Raw genomic sequence first — 14,570 nt, 5'->3', positions numbered from 1 at the left:
AGGAAATGGCTTTGCTCACATAAGAGCCACCAATGGTTATTATTTAAACCTCTTTCCCATTTTTAATAGTGTCTCAGGCAGATCTCACCATCTGGGGTAACTTTTGGTTATTCAAACTCAAGGCTAAGTTGAATTTTTGTTCTCAAGTTCATCTGTGGTTTCACGCCAGCCCCCACTCTGACCCCAGGCAAAGCTGTGACCTGGCCTGTGAACAGGGAGGTCTGGAATCCACATTCCCCTCAATCCCTCCTCCCTCTCTGAGCTGTTCCTGCAAGGAAATGATAGGAAGGGAATGGCAGATATCTTCCTATATGACTGGCCATGATCACTTCCCAAGCTAATGCAGGCTGCTGTGGGAATTCTCCCAAGGGCCCTATAGGCCCTCCTCACCACAAAGCATCTCTGATGTAGATCTGACCTGAGCCCCGGCTCAAGATTTCCCACCCACTTCTTGGCCCCCATGATCAGAATCCAGGCTCTTACGGACAGATAATCTAGCAAGATGGCTCGAGGTCAACTACCAGTCTCGGTGTTCACCTTGAAGAATTCTCGTATCCTCTGCAAGTTTAACAGGAAATAACATAAGCTGCTCCAGGGGCAGCCCCTCTCCCTCCTTGCCTCTCGGGTTCTCCCCTTTCCAACCCAGATAAGCACAGGGTCAGGTAGACAAGTCTGCCTGCTCAGACATTCAACCAGAAAACCCAAAGGACTTACATTTTTGCAGGCAACCCCAGCCTCCATGGGAGAATCTCCTGGAACTTGCCCTCTCACTTTTGGTATAAAGCGAATGAACCTTTCCTCTCCTCCCTCACTCCCCAATGTTCTATGCAGACTAGAAAATATTGGGGATAATGGCAGGGGGTGCTAACTGGTGGCAGAAGAGCCGGTTTTTCTTTTTCTTGGTAAGCTCTTTGGAGACGTGTCTGGCCTCCAAAGGTTGTGGTTCTCAGACTGTGAAGTGAGGTCTTCAAATTTAGTTGGAACCTAAAGCATCTATTCTAAGGCAATAGAGAAGTCTAATTATCACACACACACACACACAAACACAATTGTATACAATCACCAAATTATTCCCATACTTAATAGTAGAAACAACAATATGAATTCCTAGAAATATGTCTTGTGCATGTAAAAAGGTCTACCCTTTGATATCTGTCCATTTGACTTGTCAGACATGTGACAGGTGTTTGACTACTCCCTGAAACTGCACTTTTGATTTTTTTGTTTATTTCTGGTTGGTACAGAATAAGCTTCCCTGTTATTCTATGAATGAAGCTTCAGTATTAAAACTTGTCTTTATTATTTTGAGAGATCACTTCAACAAAAAATCAACCCTGAATATTCATTGGAAGGACTAATGCTGAAGCTCCAATACTTTGGCCACCTGATTCAAAGAGCTGACAAATTGGAAAAGACCCTGATGCTAGGAAAGATTGAGGGCAGAAGGAGAAGAGGGTGAGAGAGGATGAGGTGGTTCAATGGCATCATCAATTCAATGGACGTGAGTATGAACAAACTCCAGGAGATAGTGAAGGACAGGGAAGCCTGGCAGGCTGAGTCTATGGGGTAAAGTCGGACACAACTGGGGCGACTGAAGAACAACTTCAGCTACATTTCATGTTATAGTGAATTATGAAATTCAAAGGCACCATGATGAAACAGATCTTTAAAATGAGCAATCCCAATTCATTTTCACTTGCTGGTTTTTTTTTTTTTTTTTTTTTAAATCTTTTAGCTTGTCCAAGGTACTTTTAGACAAAAACTTAATATTTGGTTCAAAACATTCAAATGAAGGCAATCATATATTTGTTAGCTTTTAAGTTTCCAAAATGTATCCTTGAATTATCCCACATTGCCTTTACAACAGTCCCACCTAGGAAGATAAGTATTTTTTCTCTCTCTTTTAAAGATGTGAACATTAAGACACCAAAGGGTTTAAAAGTTCTATAGCAGGTATCCAACTAGGTTTGCAGAATATGAGAAAGGATGAACTAGGAAACTTTTCCCTTATCCCAAGATCCTAAAAACAAATAAAAGAATGTGTTTAATTAGCTGAGAACTATTGTCTATGTGAAAGCTAAGAGAGCTTGGCTGTTGTCCTTCAGTTAACTTCTAAATTCCAAAATAGGCCCCTTTATTTTAATTACAGCCTTGTTCACCAGAAATACTCTCTGGTTTCCCAGGATTCCACAATATGCTATTTTTAGATACAGCCAAAAATTTTTGAATCACTATACAATTCTGGAGGATAATAATGAAAACAGCAAACATTTGCACTACACGTGATAGTTTTTGATACACAACATCACATTATCTCTTTTAACTAATAAAAGTAAATGTCTAAGAGGCTCAATCATTTAATGAAGGTCACACAGCTAAGTGCACATTTGGGATTCAACCCCGGGCCATCTCATTTTAAAATCTTTTTGGGGGGGCAGGGGGGAGAGGTTCTCTTCTAGGTAGAGTACCTCTCCCACGGCACTTAGCATATTGCCTCAGACAGGTTAACTCATTTTACGACTTGGAAGTTCTTCATGTACTTTATCTCATCTGATTTTCCCAGTGGCCCCACAGAGAAGATAAGCAATTTTGTCTATTTTAAAGATGAAGAAATCAAAGTTTAACTTCTCGAACTTGGTGAAAGCCTTCCAGCCTTCCAGGAAATAGCAAAAAAAAAAAAAAAAGCTAGAAGTCAGTTTTCTGACTTCTACTCTAGCAAACATTAATCCCTACAGTTGATGAGATTTCTCATTTTGAAAAAGAGATTTCTCACCTGCCCAGGAACCCCGAGGATGGGAGCTGATTAAAAACACAGAACCACAGAAAAAGGCACCACGGAAACCCCGGATCTAGTGAGGTGACACCTCTCAGGACACAGGAAAAATGAAATGACGTGGCCAACAGCAAAAAACGAGACCTGAAACAAAGTGAGACAGGACACTGGAGAGAGCAGGTGAGCTGCTCAGACTCCCCCAGAGGTCTCAAAGGGAGCCTCCTGCAAGGCCACGAGGTGGACCCTGGCCAGGCGGAGGATGAAGACAAGGCAAGGCCACCAGCACGCACCACCAGGCGGAAGGACAGGGTCTGTCTGGAACAAAGGCTGGAATCTAAAATCGACACGCTGACACTCCCCTGTCACAACAGCCTTGACCTCAAAGACACTGCCAAAGCTGTTGCTGGCAGCCAGCACCCACACTTCAGATGTAACTCTCCTTTTATTGAAAGGAAAGAGGAACATGGTGATCTACTTGTTAACTGTGTGTGGCTTCACACCTCAGGTAGCTAAGAAAGGCGTCGGGAACACCACTTACCCCCTTGCTGAGACGCCCAACAAGAAGCATGGAGCGGGGAGTGTGCAGCCCAAGACCTGCAGACTCCTTGGGCCTTTGCTGAGCCGCTCCTTGAGTCTGTTCTCCATGCCTGGCCCCAAATAATTCTTGGAAATGTTATCAGGAAGATAAAGAAATGCAAAAATGTATGTTCTGGGAGACTCCATGCTATGAATTATATGCTTAAAACCATTATATAAAAATAGTCTGGCATCATTTTTGTTGTAGACACAAGAGACTCAGCTAATGTGGTTAATATGATGTTTTATATTTAAAAAGCAAACCTCGACAAAGATCCAGTCTTACATGTTGCCCACTGAGGACGTGGCTTTGTGTCAGCTTGTTTGTTGTTCAGTCACTAAGTCACGTCCAACTCTTTGCAAGCCCATGGGCTGTAGCCTGCCAGGCTCTGTCCATGAGGTTCTCCAGGCAAGAGTACTGGAATGGGTTGCCATTTCCAGGTGCTTGGCAGTTAGCTTTATAATTCAATTAACCACAAGACACTGTGAGGCAGCTATTATATAACCATTTCCCACAGAAGGAAAACTGGAGCCCATCCCCCGCCCCGCCAAAGAGAATGTATCAAGAGTTGAAGAAACAGGTATTCAAACCTAAGACGTCACGTGAAATTCCAGTTCCACTAAAACAAAAATGGCTCAGGAAGGCAGGACCCCACTGTATCAGGAAGATCGTAGGCATCCTCCCATCATATGACATTTCACAGGACCCAAACCTCTGAAGATGGCATAGTGGTTCAATATTGCTGCTCGAAAGGACAGCTATGGTTTTAAAACCTGTGAATTTGGTAATGCAGAAAGTCAGGCCACGTGCAAGCTAAAGCTGGCTGGACCTATTTAAAGTGGATCACCAGAAATTCTGCACAGAGATAAATACATAAGCACTCTAACACCAGACCACTCTTACTGATCTCTGCTCCCCTCAATTTTATACATCATACACATGAAGAAGGAGGAAATGGAAGTTAAGTTATAAGTGCTCAACAGAATTGTTGAAATAATTGAAGTTAAATGTGCTTCCCTGGTGGCTCAAACTGTAAAGAATGTGCCTGCAATGCAAGAGACCTGGGTTCAATCCCTGGGTTGGGAAGATCCCCTGGAGAAGGGAATGGCAACCCACTCCAGTATTCTTACCTGGAGTATTCCACGGACCGTATAGGCCGTGGGGTCACAAAGAGTTGGACACGACTAAGCAACTGACATTTCATTTCAGTGTGCATTAGGCTTACCTGTTTGCAAAGTGCTTACTCAACTACAACTCCAAAGGAGGATTTTGCTGTAACCCTCAGAGCACTGGAGGGTTTCACTAGAAATCGCAGTTTTGGTTAACACATGTCATGGTGTGTATTCATACAACAGCATTCTCAAAACTGTGGCTGACAAGACAAGCTAGAGGTTTCGGACCTGGAACCACTGTCAGAAAATGTCTCTTCTACTAAAGGTGAAGAATAGCCAAGAAAGGAAGATGAGACAACTATTCCCAGAGAACCACTGATTTTACGCTCTTGGGCATCTGCCTGTGTGGCAGCTGTGAGTCCCTCTCCCCATCCTCTGGGATTGTTTAAAAACAACAGAGCCAACAACAGCTCCACAAAAGTTATTTTCACAAGTCAAGTGTCCAATGAAGACTGGGAAGGCTGGGACAAGTTTCAAAGTGATGGAGGGAGAAACATCTCACATCACAGATATGCTCTGATGTGGAAGGAAGGGATGGTGGGGAAATCTGTGCAGAGGAGACAGAGGGGATGGTCCTCGGGTGAATGAAAGGCTCCAGTAATATCTGACGGAGTGAGCCATGAACCATGGCATTCAGACATGTTCACCTCTGGTCATCTTCTTGTGTGTTTTAACATTTGTTGGAGAGCAACTCAAAAGTTCTTATTTTTAAATATAGCCAATGGAGGCAACTTCGTTTTCCGTACTTTGTTTCCATGCTGAGTCCAGGTAGTGATTGGACATGCGGTCCTTTTCCCCCTTTTTTCATGACTGACTGGGAGATCCTTTCTAACATCTTTTGGTGGTTGAGCTATTTGGGTTTTTCGCCTCTCTGACAGTCCTATTTTCAAAAATCGGCAGTTAGCTGAGAGCAGAGAAAGAAGTTCCAAAGGGAAAAGAATTTGCATTTTCCCTTTGAAATGTCACATTCCCCAAATCAAACCAGTCAATCCTAAAGGAAATCAACCCTAAACATTCACTGGAAGGACTGATGCTGAAGCTGAAGCTCCAATACTCTGGCTACCTGATGCGAAGAGCTGACTGATTGGAAAAGACCTTGATGCTGGGAAAGATTGAGGGCAGGAGGAGAAGGGGCCGACAGAGGATGAGATGGGTGGATGACATCATCGACTCAATGGACATGAGTCTGAACAAACTCTGGGAGATAGTGAAGGACAAGGAAGCCTAGCGTGCTGCAATCCATGGAGTCCCAAAGAGTTGGACACAACTTGAGCAACTGAACAACAATTCCCCAAATACTATATGATTCAAATATCCTTAATTTTCTCAAGATTTTTTGTTTACAATGTGAACAAGATCCTTAAGCTCAAGGAAGAATCACCTTGTAGGAGAAAGACTAGCAACTCAGCTCCAAGTGACAACTTCCTTTATAACTTCAGCATTCAAAACACACAACCATGGATCTACCCATGACTAAGTTCAAGGGACCCAGTACATGCATAGTAATGCATAAGAAATAACTATATGCTCCCCTCCTTCAAAAGACTGAAGAAACACACTAAGAATGAATTCTGATGAGCAGGTGTTCCAGACAGAAATACTTCTAGCTAGCATCACCCTAGGTTTCAAAAATAGATTTTAAAGATAAATTTCTATTTATTTTAAAACGTACTAAAATGGAATCTCTGGATTTTAAGGACATGAAAACTCCTCATGGGCATTAGTTTTGTTAGAGATAGAGCAGACTTTAGATATTACTTTTTCCAAACAACGTATTTTGATGCAGCTTTTTGGTACAGAGATTGTTGTTTTGACTGGCCCTTAAAAAAAACAACCCCAGGTGGGGGGAAGAAAACACACACACACACACACCCCGGAACATTTTCAGCTGCTTTTAAAAAACCTACCCAGAAAATAATGCAACAGACACCCTTCGTTCTACACCTAGGGGGGCAGGGCTAAGCTGGGTTTAGGGGAAGGAGTTCACTGTTCAGTAAATAAACCCATGCTAACACTGTACTGAGGTGCCCTCTGGTTAACCTCTAGGTCTTTTTCGTTGAGAGAGAGAAGTGAGTGCCAAACCTCAGCTAGGAAGTAAGAGAACCACGACTTGCTCAGGTCTCCTCTCTCCAAACCTGTATTCTTTTCACTGTTTGATGCTCTCCACGTGTCAGTTTTTATTTCCATCATGTATAAGGTAACTGAACTTAACTGTCCAGCCGGCTAAGCAGCATTAGCTCGTGTTCACTGCTGCGACTTCTACCCTCTTTTGATCGCGTTTGCCCGCTAATGTGCAATGTGTATTAGTTTTCTATTCCTGTGTAAAAAACTACTACAAACTTAGTGGCTGAAACAAGCAGCATTTATTAGCTCAGAGGTCTTTAGGTCAGAAGTCCAGCACGCATCATGGCTGGGTTCTCTGCTTGGCACATCAAAGGGCTGGAATCTCAGTTGGTTGGGCTGAGTTTCCATCTAGAGGCGCTAAGGGGAAAAAAAAAAATCCCTTCCAAGTTTATTCTTCTCACTGAAAAAATTCAGTTCCTTGCAGTTATAGGACTGAGGTCCCATGTCCTTGCTAGCAGGCATCTTCAAGAATGTCTGCATTTCTTGCCACATGGCCCCCTCCAAATTCAAGCCAGCAAGGTGCCCTGGCTGAAACCTTCCTATGCTCTCTTCAATCAGCCAGACAAAACCCTGCTCATGACAAGCTAACGTGACTAAGTCAGGCTCACCTGGATCATCACCCTATGTTAAGGTCAAATATGTCATAAACCACTTTTAAAGTCTATCACAGACACAACCTCTGGGATTATTCAGGGTGTACACTCACTGGGAAGTTAGAGAGGGGATCTTCAGGGCCGTTCCAGAATTCTGCTTTCCATACAACGCTCTAAGGCCATGTTTATCCACACAAACCCCTGCCCCATTAAAAAAGTAATTGTCTGAAATGGAGCAGCGTGGATGCAATTTAGAAAAACCTTTCACAGAAACAAGCATCTACTATTGCTTGAAAATGAAGACAGAGTGATTCTCTGCTCTTTAATCACTGTATCAATAGGGATGGAAAAACCAAACACAGTTGGGTAACCCAGGGATAAATCTAAGGTTGACAGAGTGGCACAGTGATACAGTTGGTTCTGAAGAATTTTTATCACCTACAATATAAGATAGAGCTTAAGAACATGCCTGGTCAAGGAAGTCACCTAAGCTGCTTTCCCTCCATCTTCCAGCTAAGGCATATGTGACCTGTTTCCTTACGGCAGGAGCCAGTCTGTCAACTTCGAAGACAGGCATAAGACCCAGCACACACTCCATGCTTAATAAATTTTTATTCAAATGAACTTTAGGTACAAAGGGAAATGCTGATACATACTGATGACCCACCAGCAATGAGCACATAACCATCAATAACAAAAAGGGGATCGGCAACTTCCTGTTAAACAGAAGCACTACTTCACTTCCTCTCACTTGAAAACCTACCGAAAAAAGATAAGGAGTTGAGAATGCAGAAATCCACAAGAACAAGATGACCAGGTGACAAGAGCCTCACTATTGTGGAAGCTAGAGAGCAGAATGAGGAGTGAAAAGTGACTAGCAAGCCTTTGGAGGGATCCTAAACTAGCCCTGGGGAAAGCAGAAAAATTTGAAGTACCTCTGCAGGTGAAATGTAGAATCTCAGGTCTTAACCCAGACCCACTCCATCAAAATGTGGACGTTAAATCCCCAGGAGCTTCATTTTCGTATTAACTAAGAAATATTTAGCTCAACCCATTTTGTTTTGGGACATTTATCAGTTTTCATGTGTTCTGGGAATTCCGGATTTTAAACAAAGAAAATAATTTTATTTTTCTTATGATGGAATCCAAATTTTAAAAGTAAACAGGAGACACAAATACCACAAATGAGAATAAAAATCCTAACTGGACTTTTCAGAGTAAATGCAATTATTTGTCACAAACACATTGGGTATCTCTGGGCTCTTTAGATGAGAGTGTAACAAGTATATTTGTAAATTTATACTGCTGGTATAAACATTAAAATCAGTTAAAGTGACAGATTTGTTTCATGTTAACTTGTAAGTTTTTAAAGCTAACATTAGGGTTTCTTTTTTTTCCTTTTCTTGTTTTTTTTTTTTTAACTTTAACTGTGGTAAAATACTTAACAAAATTTACCAGGGCATTTATTTTTAAGTGTACGCAGAGTTCCGTAGCATCATGTACCTTTACACTGCTGTGCTACCTTCATCACCAGTCACACAGCTCTTCATTTACAAAACAAACTCTGTGCCCACTCACTCCATATTCCTCCACCCCAGCCCCCTGCAGCCACCACACTGTATCTCTATGAGTCTGACTACTCCAGGTACTTCCCTTAAGTGGAATCATACAGTATTTGTTTATTGCCTGGCTTGTTGCAACAAGCCTAATGGCCTCAAGCTTCATCCATGTGGTAGCATGTGTCAGACTGCCCTTCCTTTTCTTTTTCTTTTTTATTTATGGAAGTATATTAACACATTTTTGCAGGAGACTTGGAAAATACAAAGTTAAATATAGTTTACATTACATATTACAATTATTTTTTAAGTAGATAAACTAAGGATTTTAGTTGGGGTTTCAATATCAAACTCTCAAAAATTAATAGAATGAATGTACAGCAAAGTAGAAGCATATGGTACACCTGAAAAGCACCATGAACCAATTCAACATAATTAAGATTTATACAATTTTCACACAATAGCAGGACACAAATTCTGTTCAAGTTCCCAGACACTACAAACTAGATTATAAACTGGAATTACATTACATATCAGTATGAAAAGATATTTAAAAATAACCCATGTATTTTCAAGTGCAATGTGACATTTAGCAAGAGAGATCTTTGACTTAGCCATTGAAAGCCTTAATAAAGTTAGATGACGGAAAAAATACAGAGGGTGACTGCACAGAAAAAAAGTATTTAAATGAGAAATTAATATCAAAGATACTTTAAAAAAAACCTCCTATATTTGGAAATTAAATGTCCACTTTTAAATGACGGGTGTATCTAAGATCATAACAAGGAATGTCAGGAAGTACCTCCTTTTGAAGGCTAACATTCTACTACTGTATGTACAGAATACATTTTGTTGACGGACACTTGTTTCTACCTATCTACAGTGTGGGTGCATTTTTAACTCCCTCTCCCATTTTTAAAGTATCTGTCTTATTGATGTAACGGAAACTTTTATTTTGGTTTTAGAAAAATATATATCCTTTTTGGAAACACAGGGCTAGAGACTGACTGCAGGAACTGCGTGAGAGACCATTATCCACCATGCCTTTAAAACTGCAAGCCTTTGAGAACCAAGGCAATAAAAACAATCACAGTTACCTTCCAAGATAATCCACACCTTCTCCTCCCCAGTATGGCGAGACCACCCTCATTTTCTCAGAGGTATTTTTAAAAGTAATTCCTCTCATTACCTACTCAGGGAAAAAAAAGTGGAGGGAAAGCTTATTTGAATTAGTGAAAGTCTTGAATTACAGATGCTTTAAAGCAAAGCAATTTTATTACTCTCAAACCTATGGGAAGCTAACAAATTGTCTGCAGAGCCTCCAGCTCATATTTTAATGAACACGGGAGAGTCGTATATAATTATCATATCAAGCACTACTATGGAAATGGAGACTTCAAGTACTTGAGGACATTTGAAAACAGTTTACACGGTAGGATTTTTAAATACCCACCACCACTTTATCTACCGCATTATCATTTGACTGTTAATTCAAAGCACTGATAAAGGTTTACCAAGCAAAGATCAACTTCAGCCCAATATTTTAGATTAACAGGTTTTATTACATTTTCACTTACAATTAAAATCCTTCACTACGAACAAACTTAAAAGGAAAACTGAAAACATTTGACAGGAAAACAAAAGCAGATTTACAACAGGCTGGTGTATTTATCTAAGGTCTAGACCAATACTTTTTTTTTTTTTTGGCAACCAACAAAATTAGTAAGAGAAAGGAAAAAAGGAGAGAAATAATTCCCATCGCACCTTATAAGCTTAGGAGAAAAAGGAAAGCAACAAGATGACCAAACTTTTGTCAGAGGAATAAGTGATCAAAGACCAAGGCAAACTAGAGAACAATGAATATCAAAAATCCCAATAAAAAAAAAAAAAAACCCTCAAGCTTGATAATGTTTCATGTTGGAAGGTTGTCTATTATTCCGTTCCAATCCTTAACTTCAAAAGTATAGAAAGGCAGAAATGTTTGCAACTTTGAATCACTGAATGATAGCATATAAACAATTCCAGCCTCTTTCATTTGCTTCCCCTGAACATTTTCAAATTGACAAGTGCTCAAATTCATCGAGATCATTACTCCCCACCTGGATTTGGCATCCTTAAAGGAGGGGAAAAAATAGCATTCTTTTTCTATCTCATGAATATTCGGTTAGGATACAAACAAACCTGCAGCAAAAATAAGCACAAAGACAGCTTTTGGAAACAGCACCTCTGGCCCACAGATGCAGGCCACCTTCTATCTCAAGGCACCTGTGAAGATTTCTCAGTATTAAAGATGGGGGCGGCAGGGGTCACCAAGATACTCTAGCTTTCATGTTACAGCAAGAGACTAGGGTCGAGAGAGAAAGTCATCCAACAGTGAGATATGGAAAGAATGAAAGAATTATCAAGGGGGAAGAAAATGGAGAGCTAGCAGATTGCCCTTAATTATTTTTTATCCCCCTAATTTATTTTTGCCTTTATTAAAAGGAGAAAAATAAGGCACACGAGCATTCTCTGAGAAACTGATTATTTTGCTTAATGAGGCATACACGAAATGCCTTTTACTTTGCCAGAGGTGTTTCTAGTGCCTGCCGCATGCTTCCAAGAATGAGAATGGCCTCTGGAAGGAAAGCTTCCCCACCCTCAGAAAGCTTACTTCCTGCTGGAGGCAACTCCCATCCATCTTTCTCTCTCCTGGAGGCCAAGTCCAAAGGCTTTAGTCTAGCAAAGATATTGACACCTCCAGCCACGCCTTGTCTTCACCACCACTCCCCAAACACAACACGTTCATTTCCTACTTTCTGGTCTTCATGCATGCTTTGATCTTTCACCTTCCTGACCTCCCCTTGGGCCTTCCTACTCTTGGAAAAATTCTCCTCCTCTTTTGCAGCCTGCCAGTTTAAGTATCACCTCCCTGTGAAGACATCCTCAAATCCAGGTGTTAGTTATGTCTCCTCCTGTAGGTTCCTATAGTAACTGTGCACAGAGGTCCATTAACAGGAGCAAGTAGTATGCGATTCTGTCCAAGGCAAACCTGCCTGTGTGCCCATCGGCAGCACTAAGTCTTGCTTTGCGTACTATCGCAATCACAGTACATGATGCAGTGTGTTATGCGCCATACATGTCCGCTGAGGCAATTTTAAACAAACCAAAACAACAGTGTGATTCTGTTGCTCTGTGCTGAGAGTGTCACCATTACTCTGTTTTACATTCACCCTCGATCACCTCCTATCCACAGATTCCTTATTCATCCCCAGCATTTCTGATCTATGGACAAAGCGGTTCCTTGGCTACACATGAGAGATTTTAGAGGACAGATCTGGGAATTGGTGTTTTTAGTTTGCTTGCTAGTTAAGAGCTCACAGGATGACTCTGATGAGCAGACAGGTTTGGAAACCACTGGACTTATCATAAATTCTTTTTTTTTTTTAATCAGTTCTTATAGCTGAGCCCACCAGTTACTGCTTCTGAAAATTCTATGTCCATCTCATGATGGATGTTTACTTCTAAGATGATTCCAGAGCTTCTGGACTCACACCAGTTCACTTTCAGATTAAGCAATGAGACGTGTGACTTCTTCCTGGTTATTTTGTTGTTGTTGTTCAACAAGTATTTACTTAGCTTTGTCCCAGGGGCTTAGTGACGCTTGGCTTCATATTTGGGATTGCCCACTAATTTGATCTTGAACCCTTTCCTCAAAGTGAGATTTTTAAAGCACAGAGCAATTATGTACAATTCTATTTCAGGAGAGAGCTGGCAGTAACTTACATTTTTAGTTCTTAAGTGGGTGCTCCTGGCCATATGCAGCTCTGGAGTGGAGATTAAACGCTAAATATAGAGCAGGACTCATCTATACAGTATAATTGTGGATTTCTAAGTTTTAGTCGCCAAGCCACAAGAAATAAGGGAGCTATTCAGAGAAAAGGATTAGTTTAGCAAGTACTCTATACTCTCTCCCAAATCACAGTTTTCAATAAATTAGGTTGCAACTGAGAAAATGTTACTCTTATCCCTACAAGTTAATACATCTGATGCTTTCTACAGCCCCTGACTATTGTTTGGGATTTTGGTATCCACCCCCCAACCCCTCAAAAGGATGACTGCTGATTCTCTTTAACCACCGTTCCTGTTTTCCAAGTGTGCAGGCCCTTTGGTGCGGCATACTTCTGCACCTGGAATCTCAATTAGTTCCAAGCAATAGAACTAGAAAAGCAGCCATTAGTAATGGATATGAAATACCAATAAAATGGCAGAGGGACATTTTTTAAAGTTGAGGTATAGTGGATTTACAATATTATATTAGTTTCAGATGTACAACATAGTGATTCAAAGTTTTTATAGATTACACTCCATGTACACTTATAATACATTGGCTATATTCCCTGTGCTGTACAATATATCCTCGTAGCTTATTTATTTTATGTGTGGTGGTTTGTACCTCAACCCCCTACCCCCTCTTGCTCCCTCCCCCTAGCCACGATTTGTTCTCTATAACTGTGAGTCTGTTTCTTGCTTTATTCACTAATTTTCTTTAGATTCCACATCTAAGTGATAATGTACAGTGTTTGTCTCTGACTTATTTCACTAAGTAGATTTCCCTCCAAGTCAATCCATGTTGCTGCAAATTGCAAGACATCGTTCTTTATGGCTGAGTGGTATCGGCAGGGACACTTAAGAGTGAACGCAGCAGCTGTCTGAAAATAAGGAGTCATAACCCAGGACAGGATCTCGTTCAGCCTGCAGAGGAAAGTCTGGTGTGTAAACCCCAGCTGTCCCTAATGCAGATCACTTGTTCAGAAGCTCCAGTATGACATCCGGCTTTTGTTCATGTCTACAAGCGTCTTTTGGCGGGGGGAAAGAAAAAAAAAAAAACCCAAAGCACATACAGAAAAGCTGCCTGAACACTGACTTCAAATTAGATCACTAACATCACTGGAGGAAAAAGGAAAATGCATCTGTCTACTGTTTCCTTAAAAATCGGCTACTGCTTTATCTGAAGCCTATAAAACAAACATCCTCAACGCTGCACTGTACTCGAGTTCAAAAGTTCAGCAGTGTCTGGAGAAATGGTAGCACCGCCCGGAGGAGAGGACGGTCGGGGGGCTGCAGTGGGAGCAGGACCACTGCACCTCACTCCTCCCACTCAGGCCATCTGCAAAAGCTTAGGTCTCACAATCACGCCGACCTCCGGGGCCCAGAGTCGTTACTCAAACTGCACCTGCCCGGGATTAAGTTTCCTGCTCATGAATGATGGTTTCTGTCCTTTAGTCTGCAAACAACTGTCACATGATCCAGCAGCAAGCGAGTGGAGGGAGCTGGACCCTTGCAACAGAGCTGAGCGGGACACCGATTTGGGTGATTCATCGCCTTCAAAAATCTGTTCCTGAAAGGCTTTTGCATGTTTCTATCACTTCTTGTTTCAGCTCACAGGGAATTAATGCCTGTCAGGGACAGAGCTCTAGACAGAGCTCTAACCTGGGAAATAAACTATGATGAGATGATTGGATGGCATCACCAACTCAATGGACATAAGTTTGAGCAAGCTCTGGGAGATGGTGATGGACAGGGAAGCCTGGAGTGCTGCAGTCCATGGGGTCGCAAAGAGTTGGACACAACTTAGCAACTGAACAACAACGACTTCTAAGAATGAAAGGGACTCATTGTCTTTTTCTTTTCCCTTTGACCCCAAAGGCCACTAAGTCTGTGGTTTCTAACCTTGCTAAAATGAGGGAAATTTTGAGAAGCAGTGCGACATCCCCCTATAAGGAGAGCTACAAC

Source organism: Bos mutus, chromosome 23, assembly GCF_027580195.1.
Source record: "Bos mutus isolate GX-2022 chromosome 23, NWIPB_WYAK_1.1, whole genome shotgun sequence".
In the NCBI taxonomy this organism is placed as follows: domain Eukaryota; kingdom Metazoa; phylum Chordata; class Mammalia; order Artiodactyla; family Bovidae; genus Bos; species Bos mutus.
Note: the sequence above shows the minus strand (reverse complement) of the source record.